At 48.1% G+C, this 26,420-nt stretch overlaps 1 protein-coding gene across 2 annotated transcripts in view; it reads right to left on the reverse strand.

The window, feature by feature from the left end:
- Positions 1-1,068: 1,068 nt before the first annotated feature.
- The window catches only part of LOC101601944 (peptidyl-prolyl cis-trans isomerase FKBP1B-like), a 73,051-nt gene continuing 47,699 nt past the window's right edge, over positions 1,069-26,420 (reverse strand). For both annotated transcript variants that reach the window (XR_006636305.1, XR_006636306.1), the window contains one exon: positions 1,069-1,271. The gene's annotated coding sequence lies outside the window, so the exon portion shown is untranslated. The remainder of the gene's footprint in view (positions 1,272-26,420) is intronic.

A 26,420-nucleotide genomic window follows, 5' to 3' on the forward strand; every position in this document is an offset into this window, starting at 1 on the left:
GCTTTGCAAGCAAGCACTTTTAACTGCTGAGCCATGTCTCCAGCCCCAACACTTGGGGACTTATTTTCCTCTAAAAGCTGGATCTTCCAGAAGGAATTCCCTTGACAAGAGTCCCTTCTCCAGGTACCTTAGCATCTCGAGGAGATTGACCCATGTCACAGCAAAGATACCACGAGTTTTTTTTTTCTCACTGTTGTGATCACATACCTGTTAAGAAGCACCAGAAAAAACAAAGGGCTTATTTTGGTGAGGAAGGCATGAAACAGGATGGTGAGTGGCTGGCCACACTGTGTCCTTCTATAGTCAGGAAGTAGAAAGGGGACAGGAAGTGGGGCTGGGCTATCCAACCTCAAAGTCAGCCCCCAGAGAGACCCCCACCTCCTAAAATGTCCACAACCTTCCAAAACAGTGCCACCAGCTGGGACCGAGTTTTCAAATTTATGAGCCTATGGGGGAACATTTCATATTCAAACCACAACAGAGATCAAAGAAACCTTCTCAAGAGAAACTGGCTCAGCCTAGCAGCTGCTGTCCTGGGGCCACTATCAGAGAGTCTATCTGTGCAGGACAATCTTTGGTCACCAGGTTTTCTTCCCTGCGCCCTCCTAGGACTCATTCTCCCCTTCCCCCAGCAGCCTCGGACCCCTGTTTCTTCCCACAGCTCAGGATAGTTATATACCCTTCAGCCATCTGGCCTCTCTTTGCGTCTTCTACTTACGCTTATGCATTTCATTAGAATGAAATGCAGGCTTATTTCCTGTTAATCTCTCCACTATCAGTTTATTCCAGAGACTCAAATTATGAAAACATTAGATGGGAAGCTTCAAATTTCCCCACACTTATCTCCTTGTTTGAAGGGAAGACAACCTGATTGTTTCAATTGGATGGAAAGCCTTCAGAATTGTCTCGGGTCCAGTAAAATTTGCAGCTTGGGTATGGGCACCCAGGGGTGCTCCATGTCCACCCGTATAGATAAACCTGATGTGGACTGCCCTTTGTAGAGGTCTCCAGTCTCCTTCCTTTCTTCAGGCTCCTCTGCAAGCATCATGGGCACTCAGATGCCCTCGCCTGGTGTGGGAGCTAGAAGCCCTGTCCCACGGGGCGGCCTCCTGGTGGCTGGGAGCCAGGGACAGCATCACACTCAGTCTGTGTAGCTGGTTGTCTTGCTGTCATTTGGCCTTTACTGGGGAATCTGCACCTGCACAGGTAGGAGGTGGTTCGATGAGTGATGTGTCCTCCGAGGTAAAGCGGCCTGCCAGGTGCCCCGTTTCCTGTGGATAAGAGTAGAAATAGCAATAATATCCCACACCTGACATCACTCTGCCACAGCCCGTCCTTTCTGATACCAAGCTCGGGGAATCCTCCCCATGTGATGTTTATTTCACCATCACCCCTGTTTCACAGATGGGAAAACTGCAGCTAGACAAAAACAGGCAAACAGCCCAGCATCCCAGCACTCAGGGGCCAGAGGTGGGAGGATCGCCGTGAGTTGGAGGCCAACCCAGAGGCTACATAGGGAATTCCAGGTCAGCCTGGGCCAGAGTGAGACCCTACCTAGAAAAAGCAAAACAAACAAACAAAAACCCAGGCAAACAGCTACCAAGTGAATAGAACATTATAGATATATATACACATACATACACACACATCTCCTGTTCTTCTGTGTATATATGTTTGTTTTGAGACATAGTCTCATTCTATTGCCCACCTGCCTTGGAACTCACAAGGTAGTCCAAACTGGCTTTGAACTCAGGGTCCTCCTACATCAGCCTTCTAAATTCTAGAATTACAGGCATGCACCACCACACCTGGTCTTGACTACAGGTCTTTTGGGCTTTCTGCTCCATCATTCCTTTGTTGTTGTTTTGAAACATGATCTCATGTAGCCCAGGCTGGCCTCCAACTTACTGTGTAATGGAAGCTGGCCTTGACCTAATTCTTCCACCTCCCCTTCCCAAGGGCTGGGATTATAGTGTGTGCCACCACACCTAGCTGTCTGTCCCACCATTCTACAGACACATTGTGGGTGGGAAATGAGACATCCCTGCGTACTCCTATACTGGGGTTGGTTACAGCTGGTGGTTTGGGGAAAATTACTGGATCTGAGGGCTCTCACTGACTAAATGGATAAAGGCCCAGATGGATTCAAAACACAATGGCACTAGTGAGAGGTGGTGCGAAGTAGGAGGGAGGCCAAGCTGGAGGAAGTATCTCTTTTTCTCTGCTTCCTGTGTGCCATGAGATCAATAGACTTTGCCACATCCCCACCATGGGCAGATTGGTGGAGCCAAGAACTGTGAACGAAAACCTCTGAAACTGTGAGGAAAGTAGACCGTTCCTCCTTGAGGTTGTTCTGTCAATCATTTTGCCAAGGCAATGAAAGTCTGACTAACACAATGACCCACTTGAGGAGAATGGGGTCTTCAGTGGGTGGACAGAGAGCAGGTCACTGTCCTTCTGCACTTCTAAATCTCCCTCTAAGCCTTCCCTCCTTTGTCCTGGACTACAACCTGCAGACCCATTCATGAGGCCCTGGCAAGCACACTCAAGTTAAGGTGTGGCATGACATAGGAGAGCCAGAGGCTATGGGTGCGGGTTAACTACAACCTCAAGGAACTATAGCATTAGGCCCAGCAGGGCAGCTGCTGATACTGGCTGCAGCTAATCTTTACATCCATCATCCCTCCTCAAGCCTCTGCCTCCAAAGTTCACTCTCTAAACTCATCCAAACCAAGGAAGGCTGTGTGGAGGACAATTCGGATGAGGCAGAGAGCCAGGAGGGAACTCAGTGATCTGGAGGAGGGTGGCCCTCGGGCGAGAATCTTGGGCCTCACTCCTGAATCTTCACATGTGAGGCCAGCATCAACGTGAGGTGGCAGACATACTGAGGAAGGTCCCATAGAGACTTGGCATTGCCAGAGTCTCCACAGGACCTCTCATGATGAACATTTCTTTTCTAGTACTGCCTTCAGGGGATGACTCTGACATCCCAAGTGCTCCAGGTCTGTGGATTTCTGTGTCTTAGTTACCTTCTGGTTGCTGCGACAAAATACCTGACAAAAATCAGTTTAAAGAAGAAGGCTGGGCTGGAGAGATGACGTAGTGGTTCATGCACTTGCCTGCGAAGCTTAAGGACCCAGGTTCAATTCCCTAGGACCCACAAAGTCAGATGCACATGGTGGCACATGCATCTGGAGTTCATTTGCAGTGGCTAGAGGGCCCTGGCATGCCCTTCTCTCTTTCTCTACCTGCCTTTTTCTCTCTCACTCAAATAATTAAATAGTTTTTTTAATGAAGAGTTTATTTCAGCTTGCAGTTTGAAGTCACAGGCCACCATGGTGGGGAAGGTGCTGCAGCGGACACTTGAGGCAGCTGGTCTTATTCACCCCACAGTGAGAAGCAGAGTGATGCGTGCTGGCGTTCAGCCAGCTCTCTCTTTTATACAGTCCAGGGACCCAGCTCATGGAATGGTGCTGCAAACAGTTATGGTGGGTCTCCCCACCTCAGTTAACCTCATCCAGACAACTCCTCACAAGAGACTCCAAAGGCTCAGTTCCTGGGTGATTCTAGGTCCTGCCAAGTCAAAAATCAATATAAACCATCACATCATATCACTAGGAACTAAACCCTAATTGGGCATAAAAAGTCACAGTGCAGTGTGGTGGCACATGCCTGTAACACCACATTTGGGAGATGGAAGCAGGAAGATCAGGACTTCAAGGTCATCCTTGGCAACATAGTTATTTCAGCGCCGGTTTTTGCTACAAAAGACCCTATCTTAACAACAAAGATCACCTAAATCAAAATGCCTTTAGATAAGATGACCCAGAAACTTAACACTTCACATAAGAAGTCCCCAGATACCAGGCACAGTGGTGCACGCCTATAATCCCAGCACTTGGGAGGCAGAGGTAGGAGAATCACGAGATCGAGGCCACCCTGAGACTACATAGTGAATTCCAGGTCAGCCTGGGCTGGAGTGAAACCCTACCTCAACCCGCTCTCCCCCCGTGAAAAAAAAGTCCCCAGAAACCTTTGTGCAGGGCTAGAGATGGAACCCAGGGCCTCCAGCATGCTAGGCAGCAAGCATTCTCCCACTGAGCTACAGCCCCCCCACACCCCCCCCCCCAGGCTCTGACCTCCTAATGCAGCTAATAATGACTCGCAGAGATGCTGAAACAAGGTGACTCGCAGAGGGTGTGAGGAGGTTAAGCCCCTGCAGAGGCCACAGAAAAGGCATTCCACAGGAGGAGCTAGGAGTACTGAAGGAAGGCTGTGTCCCCACATACTTTGGTGAAAGCATTTGCTTCCGCAGGCAGTTCCACTCTCTTCTTGAGATGTGTCCAGGATCACTGGTGATGACCTCTGGATCCACACACTTCTCTAAGATCGTGGTATCAGCAGGGGAGTTGAGACAGTGTCTCATTCAACAGCCAAGCTGACCCTGAACTCATGGCGATCCACCTGCCTCAGCCTCCCAAGTGCTGGGATTATAGGCAAGTACTACCACGCCTGGCAACCTCATTTTTGAAGCCAATGGATTATGTATATGATGCTAGATAGAGATGGAAACTAGGCAATGGGCTCTCACAAGCTTGGTCAGTGCCAAGCTCCACCACCAGACTGTCAAAGGAATATGCTTAAGTGGGCAGGTGGCTTCTTCCAGCTTCCCTCCAGTTTCCTTGGTCTAGAGTCATTGCAATGTTCTGTTCCCTGTGTGACCACAGCAGGACATTTATCCACTGCTCCACGGAAGGAGGCTGGATTTGGTGGGAGAGCAGTCAGCGTCATTTCAGTGGGAACCAAACAGTACATATTGTGTGTGGGAAGGGTTGTTTATTTGTTTTGTTTTTGTGAGACAGGGACTCATCTCATAATAGCCCCAGGTTGGCCTCAAATTCAATGTTGAGGATGACTTTGAACTCCTGATCCTTCTACCTCTACCTCTCTAGGATTTCAGCCCCAGCATATCCTCAGATTTTGGTTTTTCTTTTGTTTTTGTTTGTTTTTTTTCAGTGCTCCTCTGGTGTAAACCAGAGGCTCACCTTTGGGGCACCCCTCTCTTGATGGATGCAGGTCCACACTATGGGTCCACTGAAGGTCATTTGCCCATATTCATGTTGACAGCACCCTCCCTTTCCTTTGTCAAGAACTCTGAGAGGACCAGGCAACCTCAGAAAGACTGCTCTCAGCATGACAGGCAGGTGCTCTGGGAGGCTGATGCCTCCCTGCTGCTGTTCCCACATGCTCAGGAAGATCAGGAACGCTGGCGTCAGGGAAGATGGATGCTTCCAGAAGCAGGTGTCAGGAGCCTCTCTGCTCCAGCCCTGTGGGAGTGCTAAACCCCAGATGCAGTCCGGGGCAGCTCTCCAGTGTCGCTTCATTCCCAATAGCTGAGTGGGTTTCGAGTGGAGCCACAGCCCTCCACAGTCTATGAAAGTGTGTCTCCTGATCCTCCCTAGTCCCTGGGGTCTAAATGTCCCCCTCTATGTTCTTGAGAGGCTTCCGAAGCTAGAACAGCCGGGCTGGGTGGAACTGCCCTTGTACTGCAGCTGAACTTGTGTGGTCAGAGGGCTTGCCCAAAGCACATCAATAATAGAGTCAATTCGGAGCCCTGGTCTCACCCTCCTAGGCTTCCTTCCATACTGTGCCAGAGCAGGCTGGCTCTTGACTGGTTCTGGAAGGTTGTGCCATTCCTCGGGACGGGAGTTCTGGACTGGAGCTCTAGATGGGCCTGGGGACGGGGTAGGGGGGTGGGGGGGAGGGGGCGCTGGCTCGGGGCCCTCCTGCCTCGGCCTGCAGGCTGGGCCAGCTCTGGGCCCTGCTGTGCCCTGGCAGCTGTCTGGGAAGGTGATTACCATGTTTGCAGCTCCTTTCCTTGTTTGGGAGGATCTGGAGGCAGGTAAGGCTGCAGGGAGAGCGGGAATGACAGGTTGTGATCTGCCTGCTTTCCGTACTGTGCTGGGCTAGGAGCGTCTCGGAGCTGGAGCCTGCGGCAGGCTGCGCTCCGCCTCCCCCGGCGCTCCAAGGACTAGCGGCCTCCAACTCGCGCGCGTGCGAGTGAGCGCGCGCGCGCGCGCGCGCACACACACACACACACACACACACACACACACACAGCTTCCACTCCGCAGGACCCCACAGGAGCCAGACCCCACAGGAGCCAGACCCCAGCCAGGGTCTCCCGATCCTCCCTGGGAGACACCACACCATCGTTTGTTCCCACCCTGACGTCTGACTCAATGAACACTCCTCCTCCTTCGCCCGATGGAGCTCAGGGTAGCCCTGCGGGTCCCTTCCCGCGCAATCGGGGGAGCCCACCTACAAATCAGTCACCTCGGGATTTTTCTCCGCGCCTGACCGGCAAAGAGCGAGGCACAGGGCTTTCTCTCCAACAGGATGCTAAGTGGGAGCCGAGGAGGCGGCTGTGAGGGGTGTTCTAAAGAGAGGACCAAATTAAACATCAAATCTGCCATGTCCGGTGTCATTCAACACGACGCCTTCTCCCGAGCTCCCCGCTGGGGAAGCGCGCGCGCGCGCGGACGTGGAGATGCGCTCTGCAGGGGCGCTGTTCAGCCGTGTCCTCCGCCACGCAGGACGTGGGTCCTCGCCCCACTGTCACTCAAAGAGCCAGAGCTCATTCTCCGCATCCCACCGCATCCAGACCCATCCTCACCTAGATAAGCCTTCGCCTCCTGGACCAGAAGAGAGGGATTGGAGAAGGGAGAAGCAGCCTGGGCAGAATTTTCCTTGAAACCCTGGGTGGTGGCACACAGGCCTGTAATCTCGACTACTTGGGAGGCTGAGGCAGGAAGAGAACAAATCCAAGGCAATCAAATGACCGTCACAAAATAAAGAGCAAAACAAAAGGGGGCTGAGGTTATAGTTCAGTGGTAGAGTGCTTACCTGACATATGCAAGACCCTAAATTCAATCCCCAGGATTGCAAAAAGACGAGAGAACGAGAAAAGAAAAAAAACAGAGGGGTCGGGGAGATACTGCAATAGGTAAACTTCTTACCTTGTACACATGAGGACCTGAGTTTGAACCCCCAAAACCCATATTGAGGGGTAAAAACAAGACATGGTGGCTTGCTAACCAACTTATCTTGACGACTTGGTGAATTCTAAGCCAAAGTTAGAATGCCTCAAATAATTAATCAATAAGTAAATGATGGACAGTGCCCAAGGAGTTCACACACACACACACACACACACACACACACACACACACCATACACATTTAATCCTGGGCTCCTCCTTCAGGATGATAACAAGGTTTTCCTGACTTTTGGACTCCACATGTCTCATGCTGGCTTCTAGTTAGTCCAAACTATAACACTTATTTTCTCTGTGAACCAGAAAATAGCAAGACATGCCACCCCAGGATAGGACACAGAAGACTAGAATATCCCTCCCCCAAACATGCCTCTTCAGCATAAGGATTATTTTGAGCTGATTATTTTGAGCACCAGCAGACACAAGGGAAGCTCTGAAACTGAGGAGATGTTGTGTTGCCCTTTTGTAAGGAGCATTTGCATCTATGAAGGAAATACCCACGTGTGTGTCTCTGTGTGTAGTAGAAAGAGAAAGGAAGGCTTAGTCACTAGACATGCTTATCGGTGGAGGAGGCTGTCCTTGTATACCACGATTGTCCTGGACACCTCATCATTACTGCCCTCCCCCAAGCCCTTCCTTCTTTGCTGGCTGAAGATGGGATTTTAGTCTACATTCTAAGTCATCATCTTTCCCTTGTACCCACTATAACTTGGATTTTTTTTTTTTGGTTTATTTTTATTTATTTATTTGAGAGCGACAGAGAAAGAGAGAGGGAGAATGGGCCCGCCAAGGCCTCCAGCCACTGCAAAAGAACTCCAGACATGTACACCCCTTGTGCATCTAGCTAAGGTGGGTCCTGGGGGATGGAGCCTCGAACAGGGGTCCTTAGGCTTCACAGGCAAGGGCGTAACTGTTAAGCCATCTCTCCAGCCCCTATAACTTTGAAATTTAATGTACTCTAACATGCTGAATGTGTTAAAGGCTTGACCTCCAGCATGGCAGTGTTGGGAGGTGGTGGAATCTTTGAGAGGTGGGGCTTAGTGGGAGGTTTTAGGTTTTTAGGAGCATACCCGTGCGGTGCACTGTGGGAGTCCTACCGTTTCCTTTTCTCCTTTTAGCTGCCTGGCACTGGCATGCTTGGCTCCACCCTGCCCCTCTACACAGGCCAAGAGCAACATGGCCAACCAATCATGAACTGGAACCTCCAAAACAAAACTTGTTTCTTTATAAATTGACTATCTCAAGTGTTTTGTTATAGGATGGAAAGCTGATTAACATCATGTCGATCTGTGTTGTCGCAGGGGTCCAGAGCCAATGAGCCCAGGACAACTAGGAAGGAATGACTATTCTTCCTCCTGTGCAAAATCTACAGCACGAAGCAGCCTTTCTTCCTCGGTTTCCTGTTTCTAATCAGGCAGGGAGCGGGGGAACTGACACCTGAGGGTCCTTCCAGCTTCCTGGTCTGGGACATCAGGGAAACCACGGGGACGGGGGCACCAGGACAACCCCAATTGCAAATGTAGGAGGAGAAAGAAATTCGGCTTCTACCCTCTGAAGATTTGACATTTGAATCTATGAAAATGAATGGGCAGCCAGGTGTGTGCTCACACTTGCAATTCCAGCCCTGGGGAGGTAAAAGCAGCAGGAGGACCAGGAGGAGCTCAAGGTCATTAGCTATGGTGAGGTGAGGTCAGCCTGGGTTACATGAGATCCTATACAAAATAAACTAAATAAAAGAAAACGAAGGAAGGCAGGCAGGAAAAGAAAGGACCAGTGGACACAATCAACACAGAGAATGCATACAGGAGAGCAGTAACCCCGTGAAATTTTAAAGCTTATACGCCCTCTTCACAGGAGTGAGGGAGGGAAGGGGAATAGACAATTCAGAAGGAGGGAAACTAAGTTTTCAGGAAGATGAACATGTCTGCAGAACAAGCGACAGCTTGTGAAAAGTCCATCTGGGCTCTGGGTATAGTATCAACTCTATGCTTCCTACCTATGTGGGCATCCTTCTGGGGCTCAGAAGGTGGAACCCCAAAGATTGGTGCTTTAACATGCTAAGAAGCCTCAGAACCTACGTCGGAATCCAGCTGCCCTTGTCATTCCTGCCCTGTCCTGTTTGTCCTTTCCCAATCCAAGGATCAGCTTTCCTGTAAGGTGGCCTTATCTGCCTAAAGTCCTGACTAGCCAAAGAGAAACAAAGACTTATGGTCCCACATTGAGCTTCCATTAAGTCTCTTGGTTGGGGGGGGGGGCGGGCTGGAAAGATGGCTTAGTGGTTAAGGTGTTTGCCTGTGAGTCCTAAGGAGCCAGGTTCGATTCCCCAGTACCCACATAAACCAGCTGTACAATGTGGCACATGCACCTAGAGTTTGTTTGCAGTGGCTAGAGAGCCTGGTGTGTCCATTCTCTCTCTCTCTCTCTCTCTCTCTCTCTCTCTCTCTCTCTCTCTCTCTCTCTCTCTCTGATGCATTAATACTTTTTGGTGAATTTATGTTGTCTTGATTTTTGGTGTTTCTTGTGTTATAATGTATATATTTTTTGCATCTTGGATTAAGTTAATGCTTGGATTTTCTAGTTAGCTGGGCATTATTAGATGTATCAGTCGATCTGATGTTATACATCTTCAGGGTAGGAGCTTAAGGTGTTAAGTGTGGCTCTTAAGACTCTCAGAGTATCTACAAAGGTGCTCCTAGGGGTTGAGTTTCCCTGCTATGGGAGTATTCAAGTAGGCTGAGTGGAACAAAATACAGATAGATTCTAAAATTTAACTAAACAATGTACACATTCAATGAAAAATAGCACAGAGTATTTATGCAAGAGTAGGTATTATAACAACTAGCTCCTCTATCATCAAGGAGGTTAAGATTTCTGGTCTGTTGAGGGTTCCAAGTCAGCTTGCAACCAAGTGAGACCCTTCCCTAACGTATAACAGAAGAGGAAACAAAGCCACTAGAAATCAAGAAGCAACAAATAACAAGCCAAAAATTTAGCTTATTTAAGAATGGCAAATCAGACTTAACATAATTTATCCTGATGTGGAAGGTGCAATTAGCACTTCCGGTTCAGGGCTATATACCAGGTTTATTAGGTGGGTACTGACCTGGTGTAATACCAGTTACCTTTTGGGATGATTTTGGTCTCAGTTATGCTGCTCCTGCTTGGGTCCCTCTTTGGTGCCCTGTGGGTTCAAGTAGGCTGGCTGAGTCGCTGGACCGCTGTTCTGTTTTCTGGAGCTGGGCACTGACTTTTCCTACAGCTCAAGCTGAGCCTGGCAGCCGTGGCCCCATGGACCTGGCACGGCTGCTGGAGCCACCACGGCTGGCCTGTGTGAGCTCTAGATGCTCTGGATCTTTCCTACTTCTCTGCTGCCATTTAAATTTCTAATACACCTTACTTTTTAAGCAAAAGTGTGTATTTTAGTTTTTGTTTTTGGTTTTTGTTTTTTTTTTTTTGCTTTTTCTCCCCTAGGCTGCTTTGATGTGGTTCCTATGCCACCATCTTAACCAGAAGTCTCTCTCTCTCAAAATAAATAAATAAAAATGTTTTGAATCTCTTAAGTTTTGAAACAAAATCTCACTGCGTAGCCCAGGATGGCCTCCAACTCATGGCAATCCTCCTACCTGAGCCTCAGAGTGCTGGGCTTATAAGTGTGAGCCACTATGTTGGACCCCACTAAATTTATATCACTGGAAGAAAGAGGAAAGTCTGTCAACAAAACTGGACAGAGGGATGGAGAGATGGCTTAGAGGTTAAGGCACTTGCCTGCAAAGCCAAAGGACCCAGGTTTCCCCAGGACTCACGTAAGCCAGATGCACAAGATGGCACATGCATCTGGAGTTCATTTGCAGTGGCTGGAGGCCCTGGTGTACCCATTCTCTCTCTCTATCTGCCTCTTTCACTCTCTCTCTCTTTCTCTCAAATAAATAAAAAAAACTTTTAAATAAATATCTTTTTTTAAACTGGACAGATTGTTTGGTTTGTTTCTTTGTTCATCTAGCTCCCTATCTGCTCTATCCCTTTATTTTGAGACAGATCTCATGTGGCCCAGGCTGTGTTTGAACTCACAATGCAGTCGCAAATGATCTTGAATTCCTGATCATCCTGCTTCCACTTACCAAGTGCTAGCAATACAAAGTATGCATGACTATTGCCAGATAAAACTGGACAGACTTTGTCACCTGCTCATATTGCCTTCTATTTTGGTCCCATAGAGAATCATCTACAAACCACCATCCGTTCTGTGGGCCAAACTTTGCCTCAGCTCATTGCATGTTCTCCAAGCCCATTAGATTCCCTTAAGTCATTTGACTGTCAATACTGCTCATATTTTCTTTTTTTTCTGCCCCTGTAGAAAGGGAGGGCATAAGCCAGACATGAGGGTACATGCCTGTAAGTCCAGCTACACAGGAGGCTAAAAGTGAGGGTCACAAGTTCAAGGCTAGCCTAGGCAACTTAATGAGACCATAATCTCAAAGTGAAAGCTAAGCATGGTAGTTCACTTCGACAATCTCAGCACTAAGGTAGGAGTATCACTATGAGTTCAAGGCCAGCCTGGGGCTTCAGAGAGACCCTGCCTTATAAATAGGGGGCTGGAGAAATGGCTTAGCCACTAAGGCAATTGCCTGCAAAGCCTAAGGACCCAGGTTTGATCCTCCAGGTCCCATGGTAGCCAGATGCACATATGGCGCATGCATCTGGAGTTCATTTGCAGTGGCTAGAAACCCTGGTGCTCCCATTCTTCTCTCTCCCTCCTTCTCTCTCTCTCTCTCTCTCTCTCTCTCTCTCTCTCTCTCTCTTTCTCTCTCCCTCTGTCGCTAATAAATAAATAAATAAAATGATAAATAGGCACCAGAGATGTAGCTCAGTGGTACAGAACTTGCCTAGTATATACAAGGCCCTGAGTTCAACCATGATCACTGTGAAGAATAAAAAAGGAAAAAGAAAAAACAAGGAAGGGAGGGGAAAAGAAGGAAGATGGGAAGATGTCACAGAGCTCTCTGTAGGAATGACTACCTCTCACCCCGGGCTGAACCTTTAGCACTGTCCGGCAGCAGAAGTGGCCAGGGAGAGAAGGAGCTTAATAAATGTATGCCTTTTCTCCTATTTAATCTGTCCTTGTCCATTTATTCCATCAAACCTTCAGAGGGCAGAAAGGAGATTTCCCATCACTGCTGTACATTCATCTTCTCTGGCTGAGACATTGGCAAGGCATTTTCATCAAGTGAGGATTGCAGGATTCAGCAGTTAGGCAGCTAGGGGAACTTTGCAGAAAACCTGTCTCTGCACTTCCTTCTTTCCAAGCCTTTCAGTTTGAAGTAATCAGTGCAGCAAATCTCCATGCTTCCCCCTTTAACCAAAGCTGTTCTCTCTCTTGTTGGCAAATCTGCTTTATTCTACAGATGGCAGAGAAAACAGAGGAGCACCAAGAGCCACCAATAAGACAAGAACACAGCTGTCTGCCCACCACAAGACTTGCCACCCTTACCACATCCGCCAGGACCCAGAATGAATTGTAGAGGAAGCGGTGACATGAATACTTCTCTTACTGCTCGCCTGACAACCAGTTCTAGGCAATGGTGACAATCAAACCTAAATAAAGCAGAAATCCAGAGGCAACAGAGAACTCAACACTAAATAAAACTGCCAGCAGACCTGCCACGACTGGGGGAACATTGGAGAAGAGGGGATGGAAAGATTGTAAGAGCCACAGAGTGGGTCAGAATATCCTGAGGAATGTCCCCCCGCCCCAAATGCCCCACAAGGACTGACTGAGGCCCTCATGACCACACAGTGAATACCATAACCCCACTGAAGAGGGCCCCTAGGGTAATGGGAGCAGGGGTGAAGGGATAAAAGATCATTTATAAAATTAGAGCTGGAGAGATGGCTTAACAATTAAAGCACTTGCCTGCAAAGCCTAAGGACCCATGTGCAAATCTTCAGTTCCCACTTAAGCCAGATGCACAAGGTGGTACATACATCTGGAGTTAGTTTGCAGTGGCTAAAGGCCCTGGCACTCTCATTCTCTCTTTCTGTCTCTCTCTTCCCTCAAATAAACAATGAACTATTTTTAAAAAGACATCGCAGCTCTGACATTTTCCCTTCTTACCTCCTGGTCCACTCAGACATAAGCAAGCGGTCTCCTACTTCTGCTACCCGGGTCGGGAGCCGCTACAGTTACCGCTGCCTTCCCCACATGATGGACTGCACCCTCACACCCTGGGCCAAAATAAATCTTCCCTCCCTTAAATTGTTTCTTGTCAGGTAGTTAGTTACAAAAATGAGAAAAGTAACTCGTATAGATCTGAAAGAGGTGCAAAGACACTTAAAGCTGCTAGTGGGAAATCAGTCTCAATGACAATGCACCGAGTTTCCTACTCCAGAACCAGACGATCTCCTGCAATGTCACAGAGCCATCTGTAGAAATGAATGCCTTTTGTCCTAGGCTTGGCCCTCATTATCCACCCCCAGTGTCACCAGCCCCTTCCAGTGACAGCAGTGACCAGTCACTGGGCAACCGCAGCTGAATCTGTGCTTGCAGGCAGGTTCCCAAAGAAACAATGTACAGGCCCACATGGATGGGGAGGTGTGACCCTTATACAGAAGGAGAGGTGTGACCCTTGCTAATTCTTTGTTTGCTTTGTCTGCTGCCTTTTATATATCAACCTCAAATGCAATTATCTTTATAGCTGGCAGAGTAAATCACCAGTATGTGTCAAAGGGACTTGCGCCTGTGTTTTATTACATAATATATTAGCTCTACAGTTTTAAGAGGCCATTACTTGACTAATCACACGAACAAACAGTGATGCTGGTGGGAGCTGGGGCCAAGATACCCACAGCCAGATCCTTCAGAAAAGTTCTGAATGAGGCCTGAGGAGATCATCTTGTTCACCACCCTGCCTCGGCAAAGCGCACTCAAGGCGGATGGGGCTCTGCACTTGGTGAGGGCCTTCAAACCAGGGGAAGCCAAAGCTGGGCAGGGATACACAGGTGAACCAGTGAGTCCTCTCCTGCCTATCGACCCAACAGAAATGTGTGCCACAGCCACGGAAGTAAACACTCAGCAATACTGATCATGGGGTTTAGAAGATGGCTCGGGGTAAAGTGCTTGCCATGCAAGTTTAAGGACCTGAAAGTTTCCTTTCTTTTCTTTGGTGTGTGGGGGGTGTTTTGAGGTAGGGTCTCACTCTAACCCAGGCTGACCTGGAATTCACTATGGAGTCTCAGGGTGGCCTCAAACTCATGGCGGTCCTTCTACCTCTGCCTCCCTAGTGCTGGGATTAAAGGCGTGCGCCACCACTCCTGGCTAGGACCTGAGATTTTTGTTTGTTTTGTTTTGTTCTGTCGTATTGAGGCAGGGGCTCACCCTAGCCCAGAATAACCTAGAGCTCACTCTGTAGACCAGGCTGGCCTCAATTTCACAGTGACCCATCCACATCAGTCTCCCAAATGGTGGGATTAAAGACATGAGCCCACCCCCATGTAGGAACTAAATTCTTATTCCCAGCATTCACATAAAAGCCAGGCAGAGTGGCATGCACCTGTAATGCTGGCTCTGGAAGGGAGCCTACTAGCTCCAGGTTCAATGAGAGACCCTATCTCAAAAAATAAGATGGGGACTGGAGAGATGGCTCAGCAATTAAGGCATTTGCCTGTAAAGCCTAAGGACCTGGGTTTGATTCCCCAGTACCCATGTAAGCCTGATGCACAAGGTGGCACATGCATCTGGAGATTATTTGTAGTGGCAAGAGGCTCTGAAGCACCCATTCTTTCTCTCCTTCACACACTCTCTCTCTTTCTCTCTCTCTCTCAAACAAATAAAAATAAACAAGTGTACTTTCTAAAACAGTACAATTGAAGAAGACTGCCAACATCAACCTGTGGCTTTCACACATGCGTGTCACACATGCACACACATAAGAAGAATGTTCTAGTAGCTTATTCCTAACAGTCATCCACAACAGAGTGGAGGGAATAGTGATAGATTATTATTTTATATATAGTTGTGTTTTTCTTGATAGAATGTGACTATGTAGCCCAGGCTGGCCTCAAATTCACAGCTACCCAAATGGTGACAGGCGTGAGCTGCCACACTCAGCTTAACTATGGGATGTTGTACTACCAGCAATGAAAATGAGTGAATTATTGGCAAAGGATGAATGATTGAGACATAGCGAGCCTGAGAGACCTGGCATCCTCCCCACGCTTTGGGTCACAGCAGCTGTTCCACTAGATTAGGTCACCACATTCGCCCACTGATGTGGTTCTCCCAGAGCTCCAGGAATGTCTTCCTCCTCCAGATCCAGATGCAGATGTGAATTTCTCAGGGTGACTTCTCTCCATCTTCCCCCTTCCCCTCAGCACCTCCATCAACAAACGCACCTCGTTGCTGCACCTGACACCAGTGTGGGTTTCGACCCTTTCTTCTCAAGGCTGCGGGTTCACTGAACAAAGGCAGCCCAGTGTGATATAAACAGCCAAGGTTCTACAGCAAAACCCACTTGGCTTCGAATTCCAGCACTCCCTCTTGCATTATGTCACCTTGAACACGTCACTTCAACTCACATCTGCAAAGCACAAAGAATCAGAAACACCCCCCCACCACCACCACCACCTTGCCATGCCATTGTGGGAAGTGATGAGAGACTTGAACATCTAACCTGGTACCTAACTTGTTCTTCCATGTATCAGTCATGCCATCAGTCAACAAGCCTTCACCAAACGCCTACACTGTGCCAGGCGCCAGCGAGGAGCCCACACGCATCTGTATGGTCTGTAGTGTGCACCTGCGCCCGGGGTTTTGTCTGTTCTGCACCTGACAGCCCAGCATTCTGATCTTCTTTTTGGCACCTGTTCCTCCTTCCCCTGCCCCGCAAGTGTTCAGCTATGGTGGACTCTCACCCCCACCTCCTAGCTCTGGATATTCCTTCTCTTGGTCACAGTGCTCTGGGACAGGCTCATGTGTGGTTTGGTTCCACGACAGTTGCCCTGGGATATCTGTGAAACTATGAAACAAGAGCTGCTCTTTTTCCATGTGGCCAAACAGAGCCCTGGACAGGCCGAGAAGTGTCTTCTCCTAAAAGACAATAAATAGCATGGAGAGATGAATAGGAAATGAATATTGACGCTTTTTTTAAAGAAGTTAAGATCTTTAAAAATTATTATGTCATTATTTTTTTTTTTTGAGGGTCTCACTCTAGCTCAGGGTGACCTGGAATTCACTAATGTAATCTCAGGGTGGCCTCGAACTCATGGCAGTCCTCTTACCTCGTCCTCCCAAGTGCTGGGATTAAAGGCATGTGCCACCACGCCCAGCTAAAAACTATTTTTATGTGTGTGTAGGAATGGTGTGTGCATGTTTGCGTGTGTGAGTGTGGCATGCACTAGGCCACAGTGCATATGTGGAGGCTCAAAGACAATGTCTAGAGTCAGGCCTCGACTTTCAGCTTGTTTCGGGGGCAGGGTCCCTTGTTGCTCATGGCTTCATACGCCCGGATGCTGACCCTTGCCCTCCTGGGGGCTCTCCCATTCCCATCTTACCATAGGAGGCCTGAGGTTAGAAACACTTGCTACTCTGCTCAGCTTCGTGTGACTTGGCGATCAAAACTCAGGTAAGTTCTCACCCTTGCACAGCATAGCAGACAGCTTCAGGTTCGCTGAGATGAACTTGCAGCCCAGGCACAGTTATGGAGGAAGGGGTATTTATGGGAGTTTACAGACCCATGGGAAGTTCCACAGTGGCAGAAGAAGCTGGCCTGCCTTCACAGCTCCAAGCAGAGAGAGAAGCCCCAAGCCCCAAAGCCACACAGCATACTTCAGAAAGTCCAGGCACTATGCATCTCTTTGGATTGGAATTTACCACCACACCTTAGGCCTGGACCCTAAGATCTACCCAGCGACACCTCTTCCAACCGGGTGGCTACAGATCCAAACTACAAACTAATAACACACTGAATATATTAGGGTCCATCTATTGAAACTACCACACCCAGCAAGCACTTTTCCCAGTGAGCTAGCTATCTCTCCAGCCCAGGAAGTAATTCTTTCTTTTCATTTTTAAACTTATATTCATACATGTATATAATAAATTATGATCATATTAACCCATCATTGCCTTTTTATTCCCCATTCTACATCCACTAAACTTCTTTTCAACTAGTGCCCCTCCAGAAAGCAATTGTTTTTTTACAATATATATATATTTTTTATTTCCACAAAAAGACAGAGAGAATGGATGCACTAAGGCCTCTTGCCCATACAAACTTAGTGCATCTGGCTTTACATGGTACTGGGGAATCAAACCCAGGCCAGAAGGCTTTATAAGCAAATGCCTTTAACTGCTGAGCTATCTCCTCAACCCCAGGACACAAATTTTTTGTTTAGTTTTGTTTTGTTTTTTTGTTTTTACTTATTTATTTTTTATATGTTTGTTTTTGGTTTTTCAAGGTAGGGTCTCACTCTGGCCCAGGCTGACCTGGAATTCACTATGTAGTCTCAGGGTGGCCTCGAACTCATGGCGATCCTCCTACCTCTGCCTCCAGAGTGCTGGGATTAATTAAAGGCATACGCCACCACACCCTGCTTTGTTTTTGTTTTTTGAGGTACAGTCTCACTCTAGCTCAAGATGACCTGGAATTCACTATGTAGTCTCAGGGTGGCCTCGAACTCACAGCCATCCTCCTACCTCTGCCTCCCAAGTGCTGGGATTAAAGGCGCCACCATGCCTGGCTCGGTTTGTTTGTGTTTTGAGGTAGGTTTGAGGTAGGCTACCTGGAATTCATTCTGTAGATTCAGGGTGGCCTCAAACTCATAGTGATCCTCCTACCTCTCCCTCCCAAGTGCTGGGATTAAATAGGAAGCAATTTTTTAAAAAAATATTTTATTTTTATTTATTTATTTAAAAGAGAGATACAGAAATAGGCAGAGAGAGAGAAATAATGGGTGCACCAGGGCCTCTAGCCACTGCAGACAAACTCCAGATGCTTATGCCCCCTTGTACATATGGCTTACGTGGGTCCTGGGGAATCGAACCTGGGTCCTTTGGCTTTGCTGGCAAGTGCCTTAAGTGCTAAGCCATCCCTCCAGCCCAATTTTTTTTTAATTTTTAATTTATTTATTTGAGAGCAACAGACACAGAGAGAAAGACAGATACAGGGAGAGAGAGAATGGGCACGCCAGGGCTTCCAGCCTCTGCAAACGAACTCCAGATGCGTGCGCCCCCTCGTGCATCTGGCTAACGTGGGACCTGGGGAACCAAGCCTTGAACCGGGGTCCTTAGGCTTCACAGGCAAGCGCTTAACCACTAGGCCATCTCTCCAGCCCTCCAGCCCAATTTTTTTTAATTTTTTATTTATTTATTTGAGAGCGACAGACACAGAGAGAAAGACAGAGGGAGAGAGAGAGAATGGGTGTGCCAGGGCCTCTGCAAACGAACTCCAGACGCGTGCGCCCCCTTGTGCATCTGGCTAACATGGGACCTGGGGAACCGAGCCTCGAACCAGGGTCCTTAGGCTTCACAGGCAAGCACTTAACCACTAAGCCATCTCTCCAGCCCCCAATTTTTAATAGCTGTATTTAAGGTCAGGTTAAGGACTGGGTTGGGTTGCTGATACTTGCAAATAAGATGATTCTGATCATCTATCTTTGAAGTGACTAACACTCAGTGACACTCACAGTGTGCAAGAACTGTGCCAACTGCTTTCAAGGCATTACCTCATTTAATGTCCCTCCTGATCTTGTGAGGTAGGTGTAGTAGGTTGATACAAGGTAAGTGTAATGGGGTGAGAAAATACTCTCTAAAAATTCACGTCCACCCAGAAGCTCCTAGTGCCACCTTATTTGGACTTAGGATTCACAGATGTAAATAGTTAAAATAGGCTCACACAGGATTAGCATGAACTCCACCCAATGACTGATGTCTTTGTCAGAAGAAGAGGAGAGAAAAGGCCAAGAATGGTGGCGCACGCCTTTAATCCCAGCACTTGGAAAGCAGAGGGAGGAGGATTGCCATGAGTTCCAGGCCACCCAGAGACTACATAGTGAATTCCAGGTCAGCCTGAGCTAGAGACCCTACCTTGGGGGAGGGAGGAAGGGAGAGATGGACGCAGAGAAGCACAGTGGGTCATGAGTCACGTAAAGATGGGGGCAGAGGGCTGGAGAGATGGCTTAGCGGTTAAGCGCTTGCCTGTGAAGCCTAAGGACCCCGGTTCGAGGCTCAGTTCCCCAGGTCCCACGTTAGCCAGATGCGCAAGGGGGCACACGCGTCTGGAGTTCGTTTGCAGAGGCTGGAAGCCCTGGCGCGCCCATTCTCTCTCTCTCCCTGTATCTGTCTTTCTCTCTGTGTCTGTCGCTCTCAAATAAATAAATAAATAAATATTAAAAAAAAAAAGATGGGGGCAGAGACTGGAACAATGCAGCGACAGTGCTATTCCTCCTCTTCCCCTCCTTCCTCTCGCTCCTCCCCCTCCTACCTCCTTTTATTCTTCTTCAAGACAGGGTTTCATGTAGCCCAAGCCAATCTCCTATTCACTATGTGGTCAGGGATGATCTTGAACTTCTGACGCCCCTGCCTCTACTTCCCCAGTGCTGGGATTGCAGGTGTGCACTACCACACTCCATTTATGCAGGGCTGGGAAACAAGCCTAGGACTTGGTGCATGCTAGGCAAGCTCTCTACCAACTGAGCTAAATCCTCAACCCTTTTATTTTGCGTTCCTGACTCGAGAGCTGTGAAAGGATGCATTTCTGGGTTGTGAGTTTTGAGACACGGCCTCTGAAATCAAGGCTGGCCTTGAACTCTCTATCTAGCCAAGGATAACTTTGAACTCCATCTGCCTCTATCTCCTGAGTCTGGGATCACAGGCCTTTACCACAGCACCCAGTTTATGATGTGCTGGGAATTGAACCTAGGACCTCGTGCATGCTAGGCAAGCAATCTACAAAGTGAGCTACAATCCCAGCCTGTTTCGGTTTGTGGCGATTTGCTATAGCAACTCTAGGGAGCAAATGAAAGCAGTACTAAGAAATAGGATCTTTAAAGAGGAGAAAACTTCGCTTTCTCTCTCAAATAAACAAACAAAACACAATATTTATAAAAACAAAACTTTTAAAAAATGGGCTGGAGAGATAGCTTAGCAGTTAAGACACTTGCCTGCAAAGACACAGAACCCAGGTTCGATTCCACAGGATCCATTTAAGCCAGATGTACAAGGTAGCACACATGCCTGGAGTTTATTTGCAGGACTAGAGGCCCTGACATGACCATTCTCTCTCTCTTTCTCTCTCTCTCAACCCCCTTCTTTCTTTCTCTCTCTCTCAAATAAATAAATAAATAAATATTTTTTTGGAAAAAAAAGAGGAGAGGGTTAGAGAGATGGCTTACTAGGTGCTTGCCTGCGAAGTCTGAAGACCCATGTTCAACTCTCCAGATCCCACATAAGCCAGAGGCAGAAAGGTGAGGCAAACGCAAGGTCACACATGCCAGCTGGGTGGCGCAAGGTTTGGAATTCAATTTCAGTGGCTGAGGCCCTGGTCCGCCAATATTTTTCTCTCTCTCCCTTTAAAAAAAAAAAAAAAAAAGAGGAGAAAACACTGCCTAAAGAAAAAGACTAATTTGACCAAGATCTTGTACCTGATTTAACACTACGTCAACTCCAAAGCAGCCTTTCTTAGTCATTAAACATGGACAAGGCCTAGTTTCTTTCATACAGGATTGTATTTTACTGTCTTTTACATCCCTAGTATCTGTGACCTTAAAGGTGCAGAGTAACCATTTGACGGAGGGCAGAGGGTAAGCAACACACCTCCTTTCTCTTCCAAGGGTTACATTTCATCTGGGAGATCAGATATGCCACCCCCAAACATGAAAGCAGCTATGAAGAAACAGACATGGGGGTCCTCTCTGCTCTCCCATTGGCTGCCTAGAAGGACATGCATGGACATACAGGCAAAAGTGTTCTGCCCCACCTCTCACAACAAGAACATCGGTTAACGACTGCAGGAGGCTTCAAGCCCTTGCCAGAGCAATCTACATGACCGAGCCTTCCTCTGCCAGTTGTTGGATTTCCCTCAAGTTACCACCCTAAAGACTCAAAAGACTCCTTTGTCCTTTGTCGAACTAGGGGTGTAGAACATTTGCCTAGCATGGCCAAGGCTTTGGGTTCCACCCTAGCGCTGAGGAGAAAAACCTCTTTTGTCTTGTCACTCCTCTAAAATTGGATGGTTCTTCATAGAAAAATGTTATATGTAAGCCTGTAATTCAAAGCCATTCGTTCGCTGAATATCTCCTACATATAGATGCAACATCCTAATAAACTTCTGTTTGGTTTTCTTTTGTTAATCTGTCCCAGGGATCTGCTCCAACTAAGTACCTAAAGGAGGGGCTGGGAATTAGCTTAATTGGTGGAGTGCTTGCCTAGAAGGCATGAAGCCTTGGGTTTGGCTCACCCGCATAAATTGGCAATGGTGGCACATTCTTGTAATTCCGGCACTTGGGAGGTGGAGGCCAAAGGATCTGACTTAAGATCATCCTCAGCTACACAGACAGTTCGAAGCTACATGGGTGACATTTGACCCTGTCTCACAGAAATACAGAAGGAAGGAAAGGGCCGGAGGGATGACTTAGTGGTTAAGGCATTTGTCTGCAAAGCCAAAGGACCCAGGTTCGATTCCCCAGGACCCACGTTAGCCAGATGCACAAGGGGGCACGTGAGTCTGGAGTTCGTATGCAGTGGCTGGAGGCCCTGGCACACCAATTCTCTTTCTCTCTTTCTTTCTTTCTCTCTCTCTCTCTCCCTCTTTCTCTGTTAAATAAAAAGAAAATATTCTTTAAAAAAGAAGGAAGGAAGGAAGGTAGGAAGCAAACCTAAAGCAAATTACAAATGCTCTTAGCTCTCTGACTGCAGACAGGAAAGAGGATGCTCAGCCCCAGGTGAGAAACTTGGCAATAAGCCTCAGAGGAAGGAGAGCACTAGGGATGAGCCGGAAGAGACTTTGAAGGCATGAACTGGCTCAGGATGGAAGGGGGAGGACGGTTCAAGTGAACGAATTACAGAAGGCCAGGAGTGGAAGAAAGACTTTGAAGATACATTCATGCAGTGCTCAGACCACAGAGGTACGAAATGTGCTGAAGGGGATGGGGAGGGCAAGATCATGGAAGCTGTTGGGGTTCAGGCAGTAACCTGGACTTGAAACGGTAGCTGGTTCCTACAGTAGGCTTCCGGCAAACACAGCCCTCACCTTTAGCCCTGTACTGCTAGAAACTTGATGGAGAACACCTCATCTCTGAGCCCGTTTCCTAACTGCCTGCAGCTCAACGGAGACCCTCCTGCCTGGTGCTGGCTGTGGGCCAAGGGTCCGCATGGGCTACTTCCAACTTGCTGCTTACAAACACCCGATCAGAAGCAGCTTGCGGAAGCAAAGGGGTTTGATTCAGCCTACAGTTTCAAGGAGAGGTTTCCACATGGTGGAGAAGGCATGGCAGGAAGCCTGCGTCATTACAGCACACGTTGACCCAGTTCTCACACATCAAGCCGGTCCCCAGGGACACACTTCCTCCAGCGAGGCTCCACCTCCTCTGAGGATTGCGCATTCAACCAGGTGAGCCTGCTGGGGCGTATTTTCAAACCATCATGGTCCCCCCGGATCCCATAGGCCTCACGGCCAGCTCAAAATGTAAAATGCATTCAGTCCAACTTCAACAGTCCCTCACATTGTCCCCACACTGTTCAAAAGTCCAAAAATCTCAAAGCAGTCTCTTTACCGTGAGCCTGTGAAATAAAACCACAAGTTACACACCTCCAGCATATAGAGTAAAACTTACCATTCCAAAAGGATTCTTCTTGTTACCAAAGCATCTGACAGCTGACCCTGACTAATGCAAAGTATGAGCTGCTTTTTATTTTATTTATTTATTTTTATTATTATTATTATTTTTTTTTTTTTTTTTTTTTTTGGTTTTTCGAGGTAGGGTCTCACTCTAGCCCAGGCTGACCTGGAATTGACTCTGTATTCTCAGGGTGGCCTTGAACTACAGCGATCCTCTTACCTCTGCCTCCCGAGTGCTGGGATGAAAGGCATGCACCACCACGCCTGGCTTCATGAGCTACATTGTTCAAAGGAAACTAATGGGGCTGGAGAGATGGGTTAGCGGTTAAGGCACTTGCCTGCAAAGCCTAAGAAATCATGTTCGGATCTCCAGGTCCCACATAAGCCAGATGCACAGTGACCCAAGCACACAATGTCACCCATGGGCACAAGGGGAGGTATGTGTCTGCAGTTTGTCTGCAGTGGCTAAAGGCCTTGGCACACCCGTTCTGTCTTTATCTCTCATAAATTAAAAATAAATAAATAAAACTGGGGTTGGAGAGATAGCCTGGCGGTTAAAGCATTTGCCTGCAAAGCCAAAGAATCCTGATTCGATTTTCCAGGACCCACGTTAGCCAGATGCACAAGGGGAGCATGCATCTGGAGTTCATTCTCAGGGACTGGAGGCCCCGGAGTGCCCATTCTCTCTCCCTTCCCCCCGTCTCTCAAATAGATAAATAAATTTAAAAAAAAATTAAAGGAAACTGAGGTGACTCATATGGTTAGAGGGAGAAGGGGGCAGATAGAGCTATACAGAGTAACGTGTGAGGTGGGGGAAGATAGAGTCCATGAAGACATGATAACAGTTTGTAGGTTTTCTCTCTCTCTTTCTGAGAGAGAGGCCAGACCAGGACTGGAGTCGGGATGAGGAACTGGGAAAGCACTGACTTTGGGTTTGTGGAGCTGGTGAAAAAAATCCCAAAGGAGACTCAGGGAGCAGTGGGGAGTGTAGAGCAGCCAGCAGTCAAGCACTCTGCCCTTCCTCTCTGGGCTGCCCAAGGGGCCAGCCATGGGCCTGGGGTCTCCTAGGCTGTCACGTCTTCTAATTCCAGTATCAGGCTATCTAAATGGGATTCTACGCAAGCCCGCTGGGCCGAGAAGTCTACAGAGAGACCGGCTCCTGACACTTGAAGCCACGGAAAAACAGCATCAGGTCTGTCTGCATCTATCTAAGACCGCTAGTGCCCAGATGACCCCTCCCACACAACTGCAGCCCCCAAAGTCAGAGACAGCCTGCACTGTAAGGGAGAGAGGAGGGACAGGTGAGTGATGTCTTCTTTTTTTTTTTTTTTTTAGGGTGCTAGGGGGATAGCTCAGTCAGTGAAGTACTTACTGTACAAGCATCAGAACCTGATTTTTTTTTTTTTTTTTGGTATATATATATTTTTTTTCTAGGTAGGGTCTCACTCTAGCCAAGGCTGACCTGGAATTCACTATATAGTCTCAGGTGGCCTTGAACTCATGGTGATCCCTCCTATCTCTACCTCCTGAGTGCTGGGATTAAAGGCATGCACCACCATACCCAGCTCAGAACCTGAATTTGATTCCAAGAAGCCATATTAAAAAAAAAATAGTCAGGGTGGAGAGATGGCTTAGTGGTTGCCTGCAAAGCCAACGGATCCCCTTTTGACTCTCCAAGACCCACATAAGCCAGATGCACAAGGGGCACATGCATCTGGAGCTCATTTGCAGTGATTGGAGGCTCTGGCATGCCCATTCTCTCTCTTTCTCTTTCCCTCTCTCTCTCCCTCTTTCTCTCTCTCAAATAAATAAATAAAATGTTATATTAAAAAATAAAGATAAGGGCTGGAGAGATGGCTTAGCGGTTAAGCGCTTGCCTGTGAAGCCTAAGGACCCCGGTTCGAGGCTCGGTTCCCCAGGTCCCACGTTAGCCAGATGCACAAGGGGGCGCATGCGTCTGGAGTTCATTTGCAGAGGCTGGAAGCCCTGGCACACCCATTCTCTCTCTCTCCCTCTATCTTTCTTTCTGTGTCTGTCACTCTCAAATAAATTAAAAAAAATAAAAATGACATTAGTATTTAAAAAAATAAAGATAAAATAAAAATTTTTTAAGTCAGGTACAATGTCTCTCACTTGTAATCTCAGTGTTGAGAAGGCAGAGACAGGCAGATCCTGGGGCTTAATGACCAAACCAGTCTAGCCTAAGTGTTGGGCTCCAGGCCAATGAGATTCTGTCCAAAAAAAGCAAAGATAAACAGCGCCTGAGGAATGACATCTGAGGTTGTCCTTAGGCCTCCATATGCATGCGCAGCCCCACACACATGCATACATGTGCGTGTGCATACACACACACACACACACAGCCCCTCTGCTTTAGGAGCAGGTCCTGCCCGCATAACCCTGGGGCTGTCCAAGATCCTCTCCATCACCATGTCTCTTCTTCCACCGCCTGAAGCCTTCCTCATAACACCCAGGCACTGCATTTCTTTTAAGAAAGATTTTTAATTTCTTTCTTTATTTATTTGAAAGAGAGAGGGGAGGCAGAGAGAAAAAGAGAGAAAGAGATGACAGATAGATAGATAGACAGATAGATAGATAGACAGACAGACAGACAGACAGACAGACAGACATGCCAGCATCTCAGGTCCTCTGCAAACGAACTCTAGACCCATGCTCCGCCTTGTGCATCTGGCTTATGTGGGTACTGGGGAATCGAACCTGGGTCCTTAGGCTTTGTAGGCAAGCGCCTTAACAGCTAACCCATCTCTCCAGCCCCCAGGCACTATAGTTCTTACCCTCGTTGAGGCAAGATGGGACCTTAGAGCAAGTTCTAGACAAAGTGCTATAAGCAGATTGGACTTGATGGCTGGAGCTGGAGCTGGAGCCAGAGCAGGCATCTTGGGCCATGAGGCCTAAGAAGCTGAGAGAGTAAACAGAAGCACACAGAATTATCACTCTTCCAGAACCCTAGAGCTGACCTACCAGCCCTGGGATTCCCAACTCTGAACTTCTCTGACATAATCTGCTCCTCTCTGGAGTGAACTCTGCAGTGAAGGCTGTTGGTGACAGCCAGGCAAAATCTCTAACGCTGTGGCTCTACTGGTGGCCCAGGAGTAGCTCGATGCAGGGTCCACTGCCATCTCCAAGGGACAGTCACTCGGGTGATTTGAATGAACGCCCCCAGTTGATTCAGGAGTTTATTAAAAGCTTGTAATTTGGATCTCCAGCCACCTGGCTGGAGGAGACGTCACTATGGGAGGGTCCTGGGGTTTAGCCCTGAGGTGTGGGGTGGACTTGGAATGCCAGTCTAGGGCTTGAGTTTTGCCTGGAGTTCCTGGTGTGCTTGTGTGGGTTCCTAGATTCTTGCTCTGGGGGGCCGTGGTTCCCCCGAAGGCATCCAGGCAACCGTGGGTGGGTGAGTGCATGACAAGAGAAAAACACTCCAGGGAGAAAGTTGAACAGCTCTCGCCATTTATCGTCAGTGAAATAGGTTTATAAGCATCTGAGGGTGGGGGAAGGGTTCTAAGGGGATT

This window comes from Jaculus jaculus, chromosome 3, assembly GCF_020740685.1.
Source record: "Jaculus jaculus isolate mJacJac1 chromosome 3, mJacJac1.mat.Y.cur, whole genome shotgun sequence".
NCBI classification, from domain to species: domain Eukaryota; kingdom Metazoa; phylum Chordata; class Mammalia; order Rodentia; family Dipodidae; genus Jaculus; species Jaculus jaculus.